The following is a 6,000-nucleotide window of genomic DNA, read 5'->3' on the forward strand; positions in this document are numbered from 1 at the left end:
TCCTCTAAATATGCCAGACTTTTTTCATTGAGATCCATAAATTATTCTCTGAGAAATTGGGAAAAATTTCAAATTATGCCGCATCTCGCAAGGTTTGAGAAAGGGATATAAAAAAATCCCTGATACGTCTGTTTGTCTGGATCTACGGAAAATGTAATAGATTCTTTCTTGGCCCATGTCTTATCCTTGCAGTAAGTTTTGTGGAAATCTGTTGTGTAGGTTTTTTCATAATCCTTCTGACAAACAAACAAACCAATCAACCTTCTTTACGGCACAATAGTCTGCAACAGTCCCCTTAAAGTCAATTATGCTGCACCCAATATCAGGCAACTTTCCTATATGCCTGATCTTTTAAAGTCAAGATTCATGAATTATTCAGTGGGGAAATTGGACAAAATGTTCAAAAGATAACTTATCTTGCAATGTAAAAGAAAGTGATGAAAATATCTGACGTCATTCTCATGGTCTTGGTAGCTCCATCAGTCAGAGACATCGCTACTACACCTTAGGATTGTGGGTAATGCCGTACTTGATATCCCGATTGAAACACGTTTTTCTTCAAACTCAGTTGATATTCAAACTTGTGGCTTCTACAGGAGTACAAAAAATAGTTTCATATTCTTTTAGCTTGTGATTAATCTGCATCGGCCGGGGATGGTTACAATATTACGGCTGATAATCAAAATCTCTATTCAGAAAATGAATGTGATTTGAGTTAGGGGGTTGAGTTCTATTCAATTTCCCATCCTTCCACCACGTTTTGTGGAAATCTGTTGACAAACCAACTGTATGACATTCTGCAGAGCACGTACCTCTAACAGTCTCCTTAGTTTCAATCAAGCTGCACCAAATTACACACACTCATAGATATGAGTTCTCTAAATGTGCCTAATTTTTTCATTTAGATCCATGAATTATTCCCTGGTGAAAATGTGAGAAAAAAAACTGACTTCATAGCATTAAAGAAAGAGCAAAGACATTTTATCCTCAACGTATCCTTTATAAAACAAGCAAACTCCAAATAACACTATAGAAAGATCACTGGATCAACTTCTATTTGTTTTATATTCAATATAAATAAAAGGTGCTGGCCTCTTTCATTGGCTTTATGTTCAATTTTACATTGATTTTAAGATTATATTTAAAGCTTTACATAATTAAGCCTCCGTGTATATCGAGGATTTATTAACTCTATGAGGCTTGATGATGGTTTTATAGTTCCCAGAGCCTGACAGGTGAGTAAAGGCTGAAGATGGCCCAAACTGTGGAATGACTCACCAGCTTAGATTAGACATGTTACATTTGTTACTGCTTCTAAATCACATTCTTCTTTCACGACAGCTTTCACCTCTGCATGACTTTGATTTATCATTATTTTATTGCTGTTTTATCCTTTGAAACTTTGTTAAGAAAAGTGTGATGAGAATAAAGCTTATTGTTCAATTGGAACAGATGCCTGAAGTCTGCAGTGAAATTATTCAAATGTGTGGGGCAGTAATTAGCACATTGAACTGCCAGGCTGGAGTTAATCACACCCTCACTGAGGTGGCATTGGCCTGATATAGATGAACACACACACACACACACACACACACACACGTCTCTTTTCCCCAGCTCTGCAGGCAAGCAAAACAGATTCACTCTACCAAGTAAACACAGTCAGCCACATCGGTGTGCTGTGTGGACAGTGAAAGCCGGCGCAGCGGCGTGCTGCCCTGCGATGGCACCAGTGACTGCTTTATCAGCATCCCATAATTTATGTTGTGTTAATTAGGTCCCTGTGGCTCAGGCTGGCTTGTAGCAGTGGCTGGTCCCGTGAAGGGGGAAAAGGATGGAGAGAAAAAGAAAGGGGATGGGGGGGTCCTTACAGACACAGTCACATTAACATGCCCTCAGCAATGGCACCAAACTGAGATACAGGCATGTCATAATTAATGTTAGTGAATTATTAATGCAGCTGTGCTCCGTGTGTGTGTGTGTGTGTGTGTGTGATTTTGCATGTTTACCTGCAGCCTCCTCTGTGCTGCCTCCTTCACATTCTTTTAGCGATGAGGACGAATGTCATCATCTGGAACCCGGAGTAAAGCTCAGCTGCTGTAAGGCCCCAGCTCAGCCATCCTACCTGCTCATTAGCTCAGGACGAGGTCAGGGGGTCAGGCAGAGGAGAGCTGCAGCATGCCGGCACTGCGGTGCACAGGGGCCGGCACACAGGCAGTCCTGCAGGCCCCGCTGCTGTGTTATTAGCTCACAGTCTGCTGTTGGGGCCGGTGCAGGTCGCACACTATGGTCCACTGCAGCTCCTGGGAGGATCCTATACACACACACTTAGACACACATAGACACACAAAGCTGTGAACAGTGGAATACAAAATGTATACACTCATACAGAGTACTTCCCAGAAAGAAGGAAAACTTGCATGCACTCACACTCCCAATCACACACACACACACACACATATATAGCCGACATAAAATGGAAAGGCTGAGTGGTATTAAGATCCATATTGACAGAATGGAATCCCATAAGTACCCCGCTTCTCTTCGTATGTCAAATATTCCTCTAGGTGCGGATCATTCAGTTTTATTACCTTGCTTTAAAATGCAATTGCTCGAGAGATTTAAGTCTTTTGGTGGAATAAAACACACACACATACGTACTTACCCACGTTCTCTGGAGGCCTCCTTACTGACAAAGGGAAACAGAGATTAAAGGAACAATCCTCAGTTTTTGAGTCCATATAAATTTAAGGTAAATCCACTAACAGTTTATATGAGTGGTTTGACTTACAGATGAGAAAATATACATTTGTGTTGTTCAGCTGATTGTAAGTGAAAATATAGAGCTGCGTCAGAGCCGTGATTGATGTTAGTAAGTACTCAAACATGACACTGAAGTTTTCCCATGCTTGTACTTTACTTCAGTCTTTATATGTAATGTTATTTTACATTTCGTAAAAATAGTTGGCACATTTCAAAGGGTCGAACAAGTGACTGATGAGCCAAGAACAGACAATAGATTCCAGATTGTAAGTTATGATAAAAAAAAAGAAATAAAGAAATAAAAAGAAGACTTAAAAGTCAGTAATATGGGATGAAAACACATACTAATGTGATAATAACAGAAATAATATATTTAAAATGTATATGCAGTAAAATAATGTCTATAAATCATACTTGACTGAAAGCCAGGCTAAAGTAGAGAGATATTTCATCTCTACCAGCTGCTCTCAGATCCTCAGGTGAGCGTTTCAACGACTTGAAGCATTAATGCAAAAAGCTGTGTCACCAGTTTTAAGTGTCTTCTGGTCTTTGTTGGAGTTTGGTTCAAAATATAAATGAATCACAAAGTTCACTCTTGACTTTGGAGATAACATCTTCAACAAAATCTTCATTTTAGCTGCTGTTTTATTAGCATCAGTTATCTCCCTCACTTTTGAGTACATTTAATGTTGCAGTGAAAAGAGAACTTGTGTGTTATTATATACTACATTATTTATGTAGACGCCAGATCTTTGTTGCCGATCAGTTGTTACAAAGTTTTTATTATTTTCAAAACTTAAAAAAAAAAGAGATGCACCTTGGTCGCAGCAGCAGGGACCTTGTGTCCCTTTAACTCATTTGATTTCATTGGAGCTTTGCTGTACCACTGTGATGTATTTCACAAAAATAAACACTCAGTCAATTACATAATTTATGCATCTAAAGCAATGAGGCAATAAATATGCCTTTTGAACACACATTACAGAGGCACGGCCTGACAAGTAGCAGTTTTTTCTTTTATATACCCTACATAGCACATAATAAAACTGCCTCTCAAGACATTTAAATTGGTAATCACCACATAGCTTTAATATCATACAGACTTATGAATTATTTAGACACGTGTCCAGTCGGCATAATTCATTAACTCTCGCTCAAATCCCTCTTTATTTAAAATCTGTAAAACCTTGAAACACTTTAATCCAGCGATGTTAAATGAGATAAAAGCGTAATTACAGCAGCAGTGGCTGTTATTTAAACCAGATCAAGGACAAAAAGGACTTGAGGGAGGTGGCATGGATAGCCATGTAGTCGGAGGAGTGAGGTGGAGGTGGGGGCGGCTGTAAATGGGCCAAATCCTCCAAGACCTTTGGCTCATAGTGGAGGGTGTATTTTAAACCCACAGACCATCAATGTGTCTACAAACTAAAAATCTAACCTTCTAATGGCCTGACAGGAAAAGTACAAAAGTAAATCTGGGCCCCTGTGAGGCTCGCGGGGGCCCTTTGTGTTTTACTGTAACGTCATCATTCATTTCAGTTTGTCCGATAGTGCCGCTGGAGCCGAGCACCAACCCAATGCAACACTGTTTACCGTTTGTGCGTCGGTATTTGGCACTATCCAAACATTGGAGCATTTTACATCACCCTTGCATCACCGTGCTTTGAATAAAAAAATAATATTTGTCTTTTCTCCTGTGTGTGTCTTGGGCTTCAAGTGTAAGCAAGGAGAAGGTGAAGGGTGCACTCCTGACCAGACACAATGAGCCTTAAAGAATCCACGGCTGTGTGGTCGGGAGTGAAGTGGAGTCACTGATGGAGGGGAAACTGTTATTCGATAGCTCGTCTAGTGTGGGTCCGGATGACTTTGGCTGAGTGTGGAGTGTGTGTGTGTGTGTGTGTGTGTGTGTGTGTGTGTGTGTGTGTGTGTGTGTGTGTGTGTGTGTGTGTGTGTGTGTGTGTGTGTGTGGTGGACGGTGGCCAGAATAGTCGCTGTCTGTGTTTGTGCAAGAGGAGCGTGCAGTGCGTCGTGGCCACAGCCTCCAGTGCCCTGCCCATGCCCGGCCACCTTAGCCTGTGGCTGCAGAAGTACAGGAAAACCACTGCAGGAATAACAAGTCCAAGATGTTGGATAAAATCAAGTCTCTATCCACAAAAGTCAAGAATCAACATGAAGAATGTCAATGTTTGCGCAGAGAGAGGGGGAAAAAAAACGTCTTAAAATATACATTTATTCAGAGCCTGTGCAAGATCAAACAGCAAAATTGATCTGCTCTCGCTTCAACCCTTGCTCCGCTCCCTCCCCTCAATTCCCCGACTCTCCGAGTATCGACTTTCTGCACGGGCCATCGCCATGACGACTCGGGCCTGGCCTGCTGTCACCTCTCCTCAGGGCAGAACCATGACTATTATGGGATAGGGTTCATTTGACTGCCTTGGGCAAAGAAGATGTGTTTGGGGGAGCAGCACAGAACCCCATTCTCTCACACACACACACACACACACACACAATCATAAAGTTCTCAACTGGGCCCTCTTGTCTTACAGTAGTGAGCCACTGTTTCCCAGGGGCCCCTTCAGACCACAAACTACAGTCTAATCAAGACTATGATTGTGAGCCAAACTAATGCTACAACTCTCCTGGATCCTGTTGCATTGATCCAAACAGGCAATCAGATTACTCACTGTGACCCATCAGATTTAATTCATCTTCAATCTGACGCTCACTTCATTGCCGACACCTTTTACGATAAAGAAATTCCAGGAAACTTCCAAAATGCAGTAGGAAAATATTAAGAATCAAAACAATAGAAATAGCAGCGACATTGTTCAGTAATGGAAGTACCTCTGGAAAAGGAATGACTTTAATCGTGGGCTTAATGTTTACGAATAAAGCTGGTGGTGCGCCATACTTTTTTACTTTTTAACAAAATAATGAAAAGATAAAATGACATCTTTTTTTCTTTGTGTCTTCCCCAGCTTCTCTCCACCTGAAGTCATATTCATTAAAATTCCAACATTGCATTGTCTTCAAAACTTTCCTGCTTTCTTTTCCTGTTTGTGCCACTCAGCCTGAAACTAACATATTTTAAATACATCAGTTATAATCTACTACAACCACACGTTAAGTAACATATCAGACATGTAACAGTATTTCTCACTGAAGTGTTTTTAATAGTTTGTGAACAGCAACAAAGCACAGAAGAATGACTGGGACATCACAATACTGATTAGTCAGATG

This window comes from Paralichthys olivaceus, chromosome 8, assembly GCF_024713975.1.
Source record: "Paralichthys olivaceus isolate ysfri-2021 chromosome 8, ASM2471397v2, whole genome shotgun sequence".
Lineage (NCBI taxonomy): Eukaryota > Metazoa > Chordata > Actinopteri > Pleuronectiformes > Paralichthyidae > Paralichthys > Paralichthys olivaceus.